The sequence below is a fragment of the Aptenodytes forsteri genome, unplaced genomic scaffold (assembly GCF_000699145.1).
Source record: "Aptenodytes forsteri isolate BGI_AS27 unplaced genomic scaffold, ASM69914v1 Scaffold15, whole genome shotgun sequence".
Taxonomy (NCBI): Eukaryota; Metazoa; Chordata; class Aves; order Sphenisciformes; family Spheniscidae; genus Aptenodytes; species Aptenodytes forsteri.
Window position 1 is genome coordinate 15306400 of NW_008795129.1, and position 17813 is coordinate 15324212.

The following is a 17813-nucleotide window of genomic DNA, read 5'->3' on the forward strand; positions in this document are numbered from 1 at the left end:
CCTTCCTTCTTCTTCCCCCAGCTTTATATGCTGAGCATGACGTCATATGGTGTGGAATATCCCTTTGGTCAGTTGGGGTCAGCTGTCCCAGCCGTGTCCCCTCCCAACTTCTTGTGCACCCCCAGCCTGCTCGCTGGTGGGGTGGTGTGAGAAGCAGAAAAGGCCTTGACTCTGTGTAAGCACTGCTCAGCAATAGCTAAAACATCCCTGTGTTATCAACACTGTTTTCAGCACAAATCCAAAACATAGCCCCATACTAGCTAGTGTGAAGAAAATTAACTCTACCCCAGACAAAACCAACACAGTGATCCAAAAGGTTGCTGTCCTTTTGCTCCACCCTCTGCCAGAGACCTGCAGAGAAACCTCTCTGCTTTGGAGGGGCTGGAGCTCCACACTGCCCACCCTGCCCGCTCTCAGCTGCTCTCTGGAGGAGTCACTCCCCCGGGGGATACACAACCCTACATGCCCAGACTGAGCACTGTTAATACTCCTAATGCCTCTGTGTCTCACCTCCTTAAAGAAAAATGAAAAGAATAAGATCACAGCACTTCCTGAGTAAAGTATCCTGCAGTTAAATATCAACAGACCTGGGCTTGTCACCGCAGGAGTGACAGTAGACCCTTAAAGGCACTTGTTTCTACACTCTAGATGCCAACCTCTGGCGTTACTTATCAAAATATCTTTGAGGATGTAAGCTTTCTCTGGAAGCTTCTTGCTTGTGATTTAACAGGATCCACAGCTAGCCCTATGGGATGTCCCAGGGCAAATTCCCAGGGATTCAACATTTTAACAGATCAATCAAAACACTCAGTTTAAGACATTTTTCTATCACCCATACCTCAAACTTGTCACACTTCACTAGTAGGATGCTGAAAGTCAGATGTGCAGAAGGGCTTGGGCATTATGCTCTGCTATAGACCATCATTTTTACACATACTGTTTTTTCCACAGAGGGAAAAGTGTCTGAATTCAACCACTTCTTGCAGCCCACCAAGAAAGTGGACTGGGTCTTGTGGGTTGCCTCCACACAGGTCAGGGTTAAACTGATGGCATTGATGAAATGTAAATGTAAGATATTATGTAAAAAGAATTGCATAATGTTCCCAGATGTTTTCAATTTTCTGAGTACTTCTAAAAATAAAATGAACTTTTAATACTTAATCAACATAGTTATTCATTCTCTTTTACCCAAGATGAAATTTCCCATGAATTTTTTATGGCTACACGTTAGTTATTATTGCCTTTGGCTTCCTGATTCAGACACAGTTCTGCCCTCTGTTCCACTGATTGTACAAATTACCCCCCACTGCATAGGCTGGGTACACTCTGAAGTCTTTAAGAAAGCTCTTCAATTGATTTTATAAGTCTGTTCAGGTTTGGCTAGACTTACTTCAGGAGAGGAAGATTTGCGAGTGCATTAGCTACCTAACGGGGACGTAGCTCACCCATTAGTACCATCTGGTCACAGACCCACGTAATCCCCCTACCCCAGAGTGGCACCCGTCTTGTAGAGAGCCCAGAGCAGCCTGGCAGCATGGGCAGGGTATGATGTCGCTTATCATGGGCGCCCAGCCACTATTTATTTCCTTTCGTATCATCCTGCACTCGTAGATTCTGGTGGCAGAAATGCTTTCAGCATGGTGAAACAAAGACTGAATCAGATGGTGCCAGGCTGGATTTCTCTTTGTATTCAGTGCTAACAAGAAAATCCACTGCAGGGAGGGGAGACCTTTAGGTCTATTAAATCAATGGGAATTTTTTTTTATTCTGGACTTAAATGTCTCTGTGATTTTTATTCCTATGTTTATTGCATAACATTCAACAACACAAGTCCTTAAAGACAAGAATGTGTTTTCCTGATATATCAGAGATGAAATCCCAGCCAATTTGTGCCTAAGGTTCTTGTGCAAATGTGTTGGATGCATCTTGGTGAATAAATGATTCAAAAGGAAAAGGAGCACAGAGAAAGCTTGAGTGACCACCGAGTGACTGATCTGATTGTCTGAACAAATAAGAATGCTTGCATGACCACCTCCTAAAAGCAAAGTGCTGCAAACAACAGCCAAAGAAAATGACCAGGGCGATATTGAACTGTCAGCCAGACACAACAGGGAGGACACAAGCAGCGTATCTGCTCCATGTAAAAATAAAAGCTTGCAGCTTCCAAATGTTTCTGTGAGTGCTTTAGCCTGTCATGCCATCTCACATCTCCAAGGAAATTATGAACCATCAGCGGGGAGGACTTCACATCACGGAGAGGTGAAAGGCAGGAAAATGTGGGAGCACAGCTAATGGCTTGGCTCGATATCAGCACCAGTCTCTGCTCATCACGTCCCACTCATAAAGCAGGAGATTTCCCAACAACACTGTGCAGCCACAATTACAAAGCTGAAAGGCAATAGCCCATTATGTTGTTTTCAGCACCATTGGTATACACTCATACGGCATTTAGCAAAAGCGTGCTTAGTGCCTTGTACGTCTTTTTCTGCCAAGGTTGGGAATCCATTTAGAACAAGCCATTGAGCTTTATTTTTATTTTACTTAATTTTTTTTTCCAAATGCATTCAGATAAATACATGTATTAACAGCCGCTAGGGCAAACAGAAAATATTCATGTGTGTTTATCACAGACAGTTAGAATCCTACCACACTTTACCTCTCATAAAGGAAATTTCTCCTGTGATGAATTAATCTTTATGAGCTAGTTCTCATTTCCTTCATTTCTTCGCAGCTACCATGGTTTTTTTAAAGAGGAAATGAGTGTTGTTTTTTTTTTTTACGCAAATTGCATTTTCTGCTAACCACTATTTATAAAAGGGGTGCCTGATCCTCAGCTAAAGTACTCCAACTCAGAAATCTAAAAAGACCAGAATATTTACCTCTGTCATGTACTCAGCCCTAAATATTTCCACTGAATTTCCAGAAGCCCTTGAAGGGAAAACATTTTCAGAATGAACCAGTGCAGTCACCAGGAGCTATTACATTCTGAAATTAGCAACATGCTCTCTCCAGATTTCTCCATTTGTTCTTAGTTCATGGAAAACACCAAACAAATTGATCTGGTTAGCCATCAAGCTGGTTATAAAGGGTCGTGGGAAGAACAGGAGAGCGCGCACAGGCTCCAAGAGGCTTTGGTGGGGTGTGCAGCTGTGTTAATGTGTATCACCCTGTGCTGCAAGAACCGCAGTCACCAAAGAGCCATTCCAAACGTGCACTGAACCCCACCACTTCCCTTCTTTCTTCTATCCTCTGCCCGTTATCACAGAGAGATTTTTCATTTCCAAACCTTATGCTTTTTTTATTTTCTGGGTTTTGGGAGGCTCCTTTCTCTCCATGTCACCATTCTGCAGGTGCCAAAGCCACCTGGGTAAGCTGCAGGGACCACTGGGGACAGCACGAGGCATTAGAGATCAGCCCTGGACGTCTCTTAGGACCACCACTAGGACAATGGGGTGGACCCTTTGGGGGGCACTGAATCAGCAGTGGAAGAGTTATGAATTCCATGCCTCTGCTGCCTATCAGTTGAAAATCCCGTGATCTGGAAAGCCAATTAATTAATATTATTTTAAGACTGCTTTTCAGGGGACTCCTTTGTTGAAGGAACTGAATCTCAGCTCTGTGCTAAATTATGCACAGGAGTTAAGGGAGGTGAGAGTAAGAAATCCACTGGGTAATCATAATCACTGTGCAATTAGGTTTGATATCATAATAGAAGGTTACTCTCCTAGGGGTAATGCAGTGAGGGTGAACTTTAAAAGGCCAGATTTTAAAACTATGAGAAAAATGATTAACAGAAGGCTCAAGGGCAAAGTGAAACTCTAACAACTTACAGCAAATTTGTTCCTAGAGTAACTCCTCCGGCAGCCCCAGGACTTGTACCAAGGGTGAGTCTGGCTAATGTAATCAGTCTGGAGGCTATTTAAGAACCTGTGCTAGAGAAGCAGATGGTGGTTGGACCTTTGAGCTGAACATAAGAACAGGAAGGATAAAATCTTCATGGCTGAGCAGAGTTTATTGCAAATAAACATCCTTTTAAAAATTAAAAGGGGTATCTGACTAAAGAGCAGAACAGAGGCTAGAGTAAATGGCAGACAAGCTAGAAAGGAAACAGACATAGAGACATAGGACCATAAAAAAAAAAATTCAAGGTATTTCTGATACAGTAGGGAAGAAAAAAATTAAACCCCCAACCAGGCATGTAATGAGTGAAACTTAGAAAGCGCTGTTGTTATGTGACAGCTTTATTGTACCTAATTAACTCAAATATATGTATCTGCTGAAAGACACCACTTTTTGTGGTAACTCGCTATCAGATGTACAAAATCAGGCATTTCTTCCACAGAACCCTGTATCTTTGTGGGGAGAGGGGGAGGCTGAAAATCAGAGGATGCTGAAGCAGGAAAAAAACCACTAGGCCTGAGTTATTTGTACGGATGTAACTAAAGAGATTCCTTGTCTGTGCCGCTTTCTGTGGGAAATTAGAGAGTGACTTCAGCAGTGATTTACTTTAACTCTGTGGAAGGTGAACAGAACCTGATGAAGGAGTTATGTGGCCACCAGTTCACCAGGGCAGTAAATCACCCGGACTAGCTAGTTCCCAGGCCAGGTTGTAGAGAAAACACACTACACAATAGTGAACCTGTCAAACAAGGTGTCCCGCTCACCTTGTGGGGTGAAATGCCTCCTTGAAAATGAAGGAAGGGATTCAGTGCTGGCTCCTATTGCACAGTAACAAAAAGGAAAAACTGCGAGCTAATGCAGGAGCGGAACTCTGCAATTCTTGCAGAAATACAGTCCATCCAGGCAGCACCGCAGGCAGTGCACCAACTGCAATCAGCATCGGCACTGTGGGGAAGGGCGCAGGGTCTCTGGGGCTGGCTCACACCCCAAAAGTAGTAGACACCCCTTGGCTAGGGGTTGATCCCCCCATACCTGCTTCTGCCCCTGGGAAGAACCACCATCCAGCTGGTGCCACACAGGACATGAGGACACAGACCTCAGCATAGACAAAACCAGCAAGTTTATTTAAATTTTAGGTTTTCCAAAATGTCACCAGTCTCTCCTCTCATGTTTGTGCAGCTTCAAGCACAACAGGGCCTCGACCTTAGCTGTTGCCTGTAATGTCACCATAATGGAGGCAAATAAATGACAATAGGGAGTAAACCCACTTCAGTCTCCATAAGGAAATATCGTTCTTTCAAAGCAATCCCTCATCTGAAAAGCTAATAAAATAGTACATAAAGGTGACCTGGTAGATATAATTTACTTGGGTTTTCAAAATGCTTTTGATAAGGTCCCTCATAAAAGAATATTAATGATAATGAGAATGATCTTACATTTATGGTGGTACCTTTCATTCAGATGAATCCCAAAGTGCCTGACAAAGTTTTTACTAACTGATTGTACAAATCATGTGTCATATATATCCCCAAAGTGCTGCTAGGTCTGGGAGAAGGCATGACAGCTATTGAATTGCCTAGCATGTTGCTGTTCAATATTTTAGGGCAGGGCATAAAAGCAAAAACTCCAACCATGTGCAATTAGAGTGAATTTAGGCAGGTAAAAGCTACTTTCCGAAGCTGAGATTTGGCTGACAACCAAGCCCATCTTCTTCCTCTGCCCTCACCCCAATGTTGAGGGATGCCTTAGGCTGAACAGATGAATGGCTCAGGTGGAAAAAATGGCATCTTTTTTGGGTTGCTCCCAAACATACAGTGGACAGTTTATGGACACTTATGCTTGGCCATCTAACTCCAGAGAAGCACTATCATTTAAATTTTCTTCTCCAAACTTTCCATGGGTTTTTGACCTATGTCCTTCAGCTTCATAAGCAGCCGCCAATGCTGACAGCCACCAGTAGAGCATCTTCAGCTCTCATTAGTGTTTGGGAAGCAATCTCTGCCTTTATTCTGCAGTCAGCTTTGTTTTGAGGTGCACATCTGAAGCACTACTAATCCAGACTATTATAATCTTGAAGACAGCTCCAGCCATAAGCATATTCTGTTTAGAGTGTACCAGAACACTTAATTTAAAGGCAGAAAATGTCTCGTTTAATTGTCTGAAATCAAAGGTTTCATATTTTAATTAAGCTTTTAAGAGGACTTATTTCATTGCTCTGATTTTTTTTCTTTTTTCCTTTCAGATATGAAGGTCATTAAAGAATATCTATACTGATTAAGCAATAGCAATAATAATTTCACCAAATGTCTTGTACAGTGTGGATACTACCCCAGACCTGAGCTTCACACATTATCAGTGATCAGCAGATGAACATCACTCACTTACTATGCCTGGCTCAGTGCAAAGTACCACCTGAACTTCCATGTCCTCTATTTCTTGTTACTTGCAAAGAAAGGAGGTGCCAAGAAAGCTGAATCATAGCTTCTCCCTAGATAAAAATTCCTCCATGGTTAGGCTGGTTTGGCAGCTTTTCTACTATCTCTTAAATGAGCAGCCTAAAACCAGATACCTGACCAGCATAAAATCAAAGCAAGAAGCTTGCAGGTGGGGGTCGAAGAGGATCTTGGAGGTATCAAGCTGTCCTAGTTGTGTAGGCAGACAGATTTTAGCTCAGCTGTAATATCCTTGAGCATACCCTTGAAATGCTCCATCTAGCCCTCTGCCCAAGGCAGCATGCATCTCATGTTTACCACCATCCTGCCCGAGTGCTGCTGTATTTTTTTGCAGAGCTAAACAAAGGACAGGGTCCCTTCCTCCACCGTGACAGTTTGTCAGATTTTGCGGTACATTCCATATTTCATATCAAGAGTCCCCCTCAAATTCAAGTTATATAAATTATGTATTGCTAGGTAAACACAACCTTCCTCTGCCAATTCTTTCAGGCCAGAGCCAGAAGCCAAAACAACAAAAATCTTGTGAGAACAGGCATCCAGGTCCAAGCTGTCAAAAATCTCCAACAAGGAGCTGATTTGTCAACAGAAGTCATCATTTCACAGGGAGCTCTATTCCTGCTTCAGTGCTCCCCTGGCCAAATTGCTGACAGATTTTTGCTGAGCGACACCATGCCCTCACATTATAGTCTTTTGTTTCCCACAAAACCCTTCTCAGAGGGTAAGAAGGTCTCATTTTTAGCACAATCCTTTGGGAACAAGAGGGAAGAGCAATGCTTATGTGAAAACACTGCCCCACAGCCTGCCTTGCAGTGCAGCAGGAGCCTCCCCAGACCCCAACAGTAAATTCACATTCCTTTGGAGAAGCTCTGTCTCACCCTCTACTTCCCACAGGCTGTGGAAAGCAAAACCCTTACCGTTAGGCGGTTTAATTTCGACTATGAATAAGTATTCATGCACTTGTGGCCTATTCAAGGAGGCTCTTTAGGCAAAATTATGTTTTTAAACTTCTTTCTTCTGCCAGGGTGACATAAAGAGGCCTCAGCGTACTGCAAGGCTGATGTATATGCAACATATTAGTTTAAACTTTTGTCTCCAGTAAGTGCTCTTTGCACGTGGTGTACACCTGGCCTCTCTAACCTGATCAAAATTTATTGCTTTGTTTCTTTACAATGGGTTTTAGTCCCCTCAGTAAAGACATTCTTAATGCAATGAGCCTGCAAAAGGTCCTTGAAAGCCATAGAAAAAAGGAATGGGAAGTTTTCCAAATGCACATGAAGCCAGCCACTTTCCCACACCCTCTGGGTACTCACGTGCCAGGGAGACACAGGTGCAGGCTAGTAGAAATGGGGAAATAAGAAGGGGAGAGAAGGCAGATTGGTCCCCAATCCCTCTTACACTGATGCAAGGCACACTTACACCTCAGGTTTCAAGGTACAGATGTCATCTCAGATATTCTCTTGCTTTTGGAAGTCAGTGGCACAGCAGGCAACAGGGGAACATTTTTCCTGGGTACACAGTTGCTTGAAATATTGCTAGCCAGGAGCTGATTGCTACTGGCATTTGTCTTTCAGCAGCTGTCACAGCAGGCTCCTTGGGAGGTGTGGGAAATGTCTTGTAGTTATGTGCTTTATGATGCACCCCAGAGAAACATTTGGCCATATGTATTTCCACAAGGATGTACATATCCAGTGCGCAAGAGGGTCCACGCTGAGTGCTATCAATGTAACAAAATTACTCTCCCTTTCACCTCTCTGCCTGTCTTGATTCACCTGACCGCTCCCTTAAACAGATTAAGGGATTCGAAATGCTAGTCTTAAGCAAGAAGGTGTCTAACTCTGATTTTCCCTTGCTTTGCATCCTGCTGCTTCCTGCCTTGTGTCATCCCTACAACCAGCTGAATCCCCCTTTCCTAGGGGCTGTATCTCAGCTCTTCTCAGACATTCTGAGCAGCTGGGAACTGGGCTCCCTGCCCACGTCCTGTACCTGTGACTGACTCCTAGACATTGAGTGCAAGTGTGTTAGATGCAGTGTTAAATCACTGGCTGCCCTGGAAGCTCACTGAGCTCTGGAGTCTGTGGGACAGTCCTCAGGGAAGACTTCATTTGTTTTTGTCACTGTGTCCCCCTTTTCAGAGCATCGTCAAAAGGGCTGTGGTGATAGCAGTTTCCAGCATTCCTTGGGAAAAGTGTTTGTAGTTAAAAAATTACTTTTGCTCCCCATTAGATTTTTTTTTTAATTGAGGTGGACCAGTACCCCAAAAGGATTATTTAAAATCTTTTTCAGATTTTGCCCTTGATGCTGGATGCTGGACACATGGATACCCGGTTTTGAGCTGTTACCAAAACCTGCCCCAGCAGGGTTGATAGAAAGCCCAACAGGGCAGGAGCTAACACCATCACCTCGCCACACATGCTTACCATTTCTGCTTAATCGTTTGGCTCTTTCTTTCACAAACCTATTTGTATGAGTAAACCCCACTTTGTAACACTAAAAGTTACCCAACCATGCTCACTGTAAGTTGGTACAAAAGCAGGCTGAGCAAGCCAACCAGAATTGCTTAGAATTGATCCCCTAAATGTGTTATTTTACAATAAAACTTTTTTTTTTATTTAACATCCCAGGGGAAAACAAAGAAAGTCTGAATGCATCACAAGAACTGTTGAATTCCTGGACTCATCAAACAAGCACAACTCTCTTGCTGGACCAGTGGTATAGCCTGCAATAGTCCTGCAGGAAAGCCTGACAGATGGAAAGGGAGAGTCAATAGAATTCAGTCCTCTCATGAAAGCCAAACAAATTACTTCCCCACCTCCAGTACACTGTGGTATTCTCTCTACATTAATCTGAGTTAATTTAATTTCTTTTTTCAGGTGTGGTTTTTTTCTTTTGCTCACTTTGAAGATCCTAGAAGGACCTCCTGTGGCTTTCACAAAGCAGCTCAGAGAGGCACAGTATGGGACCTGGGTGGTTTCTATGAATCCCCCAATTAAAATGGTAAGCGGCTCCACAGTATTGTTACAAAGATAGACAAATCAGGCTGGCACATAAAAAATTTCTAGTTTTGGGAGCCAAAAGGACAGGAATTTAAGCTTTATAATTTTTTACATATTTGCCTTTACACAACAGATATGGGGCCCTGGAACTTGAGGGCGAGGCCACCCGTCCTCCCAACCAGCTGGTGTTAAGTGGTATATGCTTTGTTTTACAAGAAAGCTAGGGAAATTGCTTCACTTGAAAGGTCTACTTTCAGACTTACTTAGGCAACCATTGTTACTCATTTTAGAGGACTTTTATAGCAGCCCAAATCCTGGAGAATAACAATGTTTAACTAATCTTAGTTACCAACATTATTGGTGCCACTAATTCCACAGCCATTTTTTTTTTTTCTCAGGACAAGGGAGGTAATTTTCCTGAAATTACGCTGTTTTCTAAAACAGCTCTATTCAGTGCTATACATCTACCTTCTGGCAGCATAGTTTAATTTGCATTTAAATAATTTCCTGATATCGTTGGAAAAGTAATTATACATAACACTAACCAATTTTCAAGCCTCAGCTTTTAATCAGTCTATGACCAAATCCCTCTTCTAGGTTCTAAAACAACCTCCCCAAAATGTAAAATTCCCAAATACCAGCACCTGGCTCCTTTTCTTAAGGCCCCTTCCATTTGCTCATTCATCCCATGTGGTGAATTCAAATCAGTAGAAAACCATGTTGGTATTTCTATCCTTGGTTTCTCTTTAGGGTTGCGTCACTTTGGTTTGCTGACTTTTCTGTGGTAAAAAGGTTCAACTCTGCCTCTTATCTGAGCACAAGATCTTATGGAGATCCCACACTCGTGACACTAAAAGCGCCACAATGCACTAGCCTTTTATAGTAGTTACAGATGTTGGGTCATGGCCTGATTCTGAGATTTTTTATCACAGATGATGCAGTTTGAGCCAAGGCAATAGCAGGACATCCAGGTTTGTTCTGGAGTGTCCTGAACCTTAGATTTTTGGTTGGTTCTAGAGGCTATTTGTCACACTTAGATCCAGACACACTTGTTTCTGAATTTTGCAGGCTTTTGATTCAGGTTATTTATTCAACCAAAGAAACAGTCCACTGGAGATGTAGATCACTCTTAACAAGACTCCGTATCGTATTAAAAGAGACTATCCCTAAAAGCCATTTAACATGCCACAGTCTTTTTCCCTTAGAAAAATAATACTTATAGAAGATAAGCTGTATTTTTCAGCGCTCTGATTATCTGCTCATGAGCCATGTGAAGAGAAATACAATCCCCTGTACTAAAAGTGCCAACTCAGAAGCGTTAAGCCATTAACTGTAGAACAAGCCCAATGCGAGAGAATGATGCATCATCATAGGGGCCATCATATGGCCCATAAAGTCAATATTGAAGCCATGAAATTCAGATGTGAGTGCAGTTTTCCTCAAGGTTTAGGAACAGCCTTGACCTAACCTGTTAGCCAAGCCCCCTCTCTACCATTAAAAGTGATTCGACCATTGAGATAATTCAAGACTGAAACTGCTAATGACATGCTGTGGATCTGCCTTATAATCAACTCTTATCTGGTGCTTGAAGAATCCTCTATGCCGGTAAGGAGTCCTAAGGATTTTAGTGCAGGAAATGTCTATCTAAAAGAGGTAGCGTACTCTACAGTTAGTGCTAGCAAATCAGATGTTTTGCAATGCTGTACACCGAGCCTAGACTGATATTGAAAAGGATTCCTTGGCACCAACCCTCTAGTATCATACACCAGATTTCATCAGTGAGGTGATGCTGAGCCAACAGGAGAATTTTCAGATTAAACTTCCACAGCTTGTCAGACTTGAAGGTGAATGACAGTGATGACCCCTGTTATTTTCACCTCCCAACTTGTTTTTAATTTGTTCTCAAGCTTGCAACCATTCCAAAGATGCCTGCAGCAGATCACCCTGGGATGATTCCTCATCTGGATGATGGTGGCAAGTGAAAGGTCTCCGCTGCCAGCACATGAAAATGCTAAAGAATCAATTTTCACTAAGATGTGAACGAGAAGGCGGATACAAATGAACAGATCAGTGTGTCAGCCCAGTTCAAGTGCACCGAAGATTTGTCAGCCTGGGAAGATTGTCAATAAAACAACTCCAGAGGGCTATTTAAAGGCAATGGCTCTGGACTGGGATAAGAGCTAGGACGCATTAGAACCACAGCAGAAAAGACTTAACAAGCTAAACCACACTCTGAACTCATGAAAGACATTGCTGCAACAGTGTCTTGGTATTATGCCCTGCTATGGCTTTTCTGCCCTACTGATTTTGATTTTGATCATGAAGAAAAATTCCCTGAGATGAAAAGCGTTTCAACATCTGTCTCACACCTGAGTCTGTAGCGCCTCTCCCCACCCAAACCAGCACACTCATAATAATGTAACTCTGCAAATTGACTGCAAAGCTTCTTGATGGCTTTTGGGTTTTTTGCCCTTTGCTAACTTAAAAAGTAAAAACAGTGGAAAACAACAATATGAACAACCATATGAGAAAAAAGGCACAGCCTGGTACTAGAGACAGGCCTATTTATAAGAATAGATGCATCACAACAGATGTCAGCTCTGTAACAGTGCTGCACAAAGCGTCCAAGCGGCAGCCAGAGAACGACGATAATAAAAAGAGAGGAAGGGAGTTGTTTTGAGATAGGAATTGCTGTAAAATAGAGAATATTTTGTAATTTTTATTTAGTTGAATATCTTTGTGAACATGTATATATATTAATAAAATCTTTTTCACTTATTGTGCAATATAATGATTTAACAGTAACCTGAATTCTTAGTGAACTGATCACTGTTTCAAATCAATCAAATTTCTCACTTTCCATTATTCCAGCAATTTATCTTCATTGTATCTATCCCTGTCCTGCCAGTACTCTCCAGGTAAGGAGCTGATAGCTTTTTCTTTTAGAACCTGTTTTCCCTTCAGAGGAAGAGGTGGCCAATCTTCTAAAAAACCAGACAATTCCTAACACTTGGAGATAAGTCATGGACGTCCTACGGACTCTGTCTAACTTCTAATAACTCACTTCATCCTAATCATGTCTCCCAATTTGAAAAAATATGAGAGAAATCCCTCTTTTTCTATCCAAGGACTGGAAGGTCTTTAGGACAGGACTCATGTTTTATTATATTTTGCACAGCATTTATATTTCTGGTAATCCCATTTCTTGCTCCTACTTGCTCTGCCTACTACATACTACAAAACATTGCTATTAGCCCTGTGTTATCATTCTACTTATGTTTTGTCCTATAAGCTACCTTAATTAATAAAGGCAATTATTTTAATATCTTTTTTTTTCTTGCTCTAACAAAGCTCCAAAATTGAGCCCACACACTTAGTGCTTTGCTTTAGGAAGGGCTGAGCTCCAGCCTTCTTTTGGCCTTTCCACCAGCTGCAGAAGAATTATACTGGTGTGAACCTGACCTGATGTTTTATGGAGTTTTAATTTTTTTACTATACCCTCTGTAAAAGCAGTGAACACACACCTACTTCCAAACAGTTCTGGCCCTCACTGGATTGATGGAAAGGAGGTTAATAGCATATCTGGATAAAACAAATAGTTCAATGGATAGCACACATTGATTAATAACTGCTGCAGTGCCAGCAAAGCTGGGGGAACTACACATCGTAATTCTGTTATAACTGAAGATGTGTTGTCAGTGGAAGGGGAAAGGAAATTATCACACTGCTTTGTTTTCTAGTTGTGTCTGGCAGCTCAGTCTAATGCACAGATATAGGGTCAATGCCTCCCCTCCCCTCTCGATTTCAGGGACGGTGAAAGATCTGGACCGTGCCGCTGCAGAGCACTTGAAGCTCAAGACATGCAACTACATTTAAATATGCATTGCCAGTAAATCCCTTCTAGGATGCGCCTGAAGAGAGGATGGGGGCAGATTAAAGGCAGGACAATAAGTTCGAAGAATATGAAGCTGACGTCTTGCATACAAGCAGGAGGATCTCTGCACTGCAAGGCACTGACAGGTTGCACAGGACCCTCCATGGTGCTCAGCCCTGGGCTGGCCAGCACAGACCAGACCAGCAGGAGGAGGAGAAGCTGTACAGGAGAGGCTGAATGTTCTCACCTCCACTCACACCACCAGGGTGTCACCACTAAATGCCCTCGCTTTTTGTTTGGCAGTAAATAATTCATGTCCCCGAGCTGTAGGTGGGATATGTTTCAGGCAGAAAGGGAGGATGCCAGTGAGCAACTCTTTAAATATACATTGCCTCCAGTTTGCAGGCACAATATGTGGGGCCAACTGTAAACTGAAATGGTCTTGTGTTCGCTGGCACCTCTGAATACAAAAATACCATTGTGGCTATTTATGGGGTGGAGAGGGAGGGAGGCTTCAAAAAGCAAAATCAGGCTTTTTAAACCTGATACCTTTTTTTAAACTGAAACAGTTGGCATTTCTGTGGCAGCATTGTACCCCCAGTGGGGGAAAGAGTTACAGGTATTTTAATTATATATTAGTACAGCATTAAGCTAGTTTTATTTGCTGAACATTCTGTCAATTACTGTTGTTACCTGAGAAGCATGACTGCTCCCAGGTGGATCATGTACTTAACTAGCCAGTCAATGCTATTAATCACCAAGCATTTTCAGCCAAGGATATTAACATTGAAACCTATTCAGGAGGGCTTATAAATGGGTACTGGCGTTCTTCAGAGGGAAACGTTGCTTTCCAATGCAAGGGAGGTTCTCTCAAGCCTCTTTTTTTTTTTTCTTTTTTTAAATTGCAATCTAAATCCAAAAGGGGAATGAATAATTGCCCTTAATGAAATAACTGCCATCCCAGAAAATTAGTAAATATGTGATCATCTCATTACCATATGAACGGAGGGCAGGAGGTCTGTTTCTGTGGTGCAGCTGCTGCAAAAACCAGTGAAGTATAAGAAAGTAGACAGGAAAACCAAACGGGGACATCCTCCTTTCTGGGGACTGGAGGAAGGAGAGAAAGGATCCAGGTAAGGTTGGAAAATGGTTAACATTTAGGGATTTGAACTGGGACTCTGCAGTCTTGTTCTTGATCATGATACCCTAGTCTTTTGGGCAGAAAAGACGTTGGCCTTTTTCTGCCCCCTGCCCATAGAAGGAAGGGACAAGAACATGACCTGAAGCCAGAGGCTTTGATACAACATACACCGTTTGGAATCAAATGCTCCAGATACATGCTTGGCACTCTGCATTGCACTTAGTTGACACACAGAATATATTTATTTCCACATTGTGAATAATCAACTGAAAACTCACTTTCATTAGCTTCATCTCCCCATTGTTGGCTCACATCCTGAAGTTTTCATACAACATCTGCAAAAGTAATAAACTAATTATAGAAGCCATCTGGAACAAGAACAGAGTGGAATAATTATTTTCTTTTTTTTTTTTAAAAAAAGCCCTTGCTAAATAAATGGTGCCATAATAGATGGGATGTCAGAAGAACAATGATCATAACAAACTCAGCATCACTAAGGAGGGATGCAAGGAGATTTACATCAAGAAACTCATGATTGCTCATTAGCAGAGACACAGCAGAGAGGCATTGCAATCCATCGATGACACAGTCTCTGCACTGAGAGGGAAGTCCTACCAGAGACCAGAGGCTACTACATGGATAGCCCAGCTGGCAAAGGAGAGGAGGAGCAATTGTTGCTTCATTCTTGTGTTCTCCATTCAAGACCAAGAGGTGGACCCCTGAGGAGGGAAGGGTGAATCAGTCATGGGCAGTCACTTCTCTATTACCTTCCACTGACACTGATACTGCTATTTAATGGTATTGCACAACAGAGATGTGTGGTGCTGATAGGCTACTAGAGTGAGTGAGGAGTGACATTCAGAAGAAAACACATAAAATCTTGACTCTCATACTGCTCTGAGGTAGTCATCTCTTTTTTCAAGACACATCCCTTGCTTTTAGACCTTTCCAGATGAACTGTGAAGATCTGTCCACCAGGGAAAGACACCTCATCATTGCTTTTGGGCTGTCCTCAGTACCCTGAAATCCTCCACTTCCAGGAAACTCATGGTGACTGCTGAAGCCGATTGTTTCCGCAATGACTGCTTTTGAACCATGAACCTCTCCTTCATCCATGCCAGCACCACACATCCCAGCAAGCATCATTCCCTGCAACATGACCCACATCCACCAGCTCCTAGTCCCTGGCATTGAGAGGGGCTCCCAGTGCAGGAGGCAGCAAGCCCCTGAGCAAAGGGGTGACTGCAGCCACCAGTGCAGGGACCAGCGACATGGACCATGAAAGTGGAGAAGAGAGCACCTCCTAGACAGAGCCCTGCAGCAAGCCCTTAGCAATAGGATACCTAGATCAGCGACAGGCATGGCCCATGGGTACCCATGTACAGCAGGATATCCAAAGGGAGTGAGAGCCAGGAGTCCTTCTGACCTGGCTAATGTCCCCAGCAGTCACCAGCTCTGGTAGGCACCACACAGAAGCAATTTTTCTAGGATAGGTGAAGATGGAGCTGCACCGCCTTTTATATGAGGAGGGAGGAGCTGGTAGGCCATTGTCCCCAAATGGAGCTTGAATGTACATTTTCACAAAATACTGGAGATTTTAGAGCAAGGCAAAAGCTTCTTTTGTCTCCCTAGCCTTGTACTAAGTGATGAGCTGAGGTCAGCTTGTGGTAAAATGGGGTTTTGTGTTTATTACTGCTATTTTTTACTAATAAGAGGTGATTGCTTTGACGTAGGAGATCCTTACGGTTATCTGCTTAATGCATGGCTTCTGTTAGCTGTGCTTTGAGGGTAACCTGTGTTTCAGTGTTTTAAGAGGAGGATGACACTGTGGTAACATGCCTAAGCATTTCGTGCTTGATACATGTGCACAAATTTGGAAAAGCGGCACATATATTAGCATCTTCCAATGGCCCTAATGGCAAATAATGCATTCAAGTGTCCATTCTAACACTCAAATAATTAATAAATAGATAAATAAGTAGATAAATAGATAAATAAATAAATGTTTCCCCCAAAGGAAAATGCAACTTTAAAGTATTTTCTTATCTATATTCTTGCTAATTACCTTTGGCCTGAACTTACTTAGAGAAAGGTCTGAGATTCTGTTAGCTACCCAGCTGCTGAATCAACGGCATCCTGCTATAACATATTTCAACACACATCATTAATTCTGATTAAAAAGCATCACCCAGTTGTGATTCTTATTAGAACTCTATTAGTGTCTCTGCTAATAGATGCCATCTTCATTATTATCATAATTATATGGCCTTATTGGATCATTTAAAAATGCAGAATCAAAAAAAAATGCCCGCACTTAGTTTCTTGCCCTTAGCACTTTCCTCCTTAAGACAACAGATAAAAGATGGAGGAATATAAGGAGACAATTATTGTTATTTATCACTTATGTTACTGCAGCAATGCCTTGAGGGCTCATTCATAAGCCATGGCCTTATTGGATCATTTAAAAATGCAGAATCAAAAAATGCCCTTAGCACTTAGTTTCTTGCCCTTAGCACTTTCCTTGGTAAGACAACAGATAAAAGATGGAGGAATATAAGGAGACAAAGGGATTGCCTGGGTCAGCACTGAGACATTGCTTTCAACACATCTGGAGCCTAAGTATTGCCATGCTTCCACCAAACAAAACCAAAGAATGGTACCCAAAGTTCAGCATTTGCATCTTGATTTTGGCATTGCCTGTGTCTTCAGATGGTGAGGGTGCCACTGCTGGTGGCTCCTGGAGTGGAGACACGTTTCCAGCAGACATGAGCATGGGGATTCAGAAGACATGAATCACGTAACATCACTGCCACCCACCAGCTGAGTGTGTGAGTCCAAGTAAACTGTAGCTCCTACATATCTGGGGCTCGCAGGATACATTCAAGCAATGCCTAAGACGATGAAATTCATTTATAGCAGTGTTAATATAAGCAACGTGTTTCTATATTTGGTCTTATAAATAAGCAATCAGATTTTCAAAGTGCCACATCCTGGAGCCCCAACACCCTGAGTAGCAAACTTCATATTTGATGTCCCAGATGTGGGCAGCCATGCAGGGGGGCCATGGTCCCTGAATACCCTCTGGAAAGTCAACTGAATTGCTGGCCAGAAAGTCCTACATGTGGAAGGGATAAAGAACAGGTTAGGACGAAATGAGGGAGCAGGCATATTTTCAAGTAATAAATGGAACAGGGAGTGTAAGAAAAGTGAGTCTGATGAAGAAGGAGACCAGACTCTACTCTCTCTAGCTCCTCTGATCCTCCTGACCATCCCGAATCAGTCATTTGTCTCTATGCGGCCTTGTAACATTAAGGAGAACATGAGCACTGGTTTGAGGCTCGTGAGATGCTTCGTAATCCCAAGACAGAAGGTATCAAAGAACTGCAGCATACTTATTGTTAAAAATGTTTTCTTTCCAGATTATAGCGCCGTTGCAAAGAGATCTTGCATTC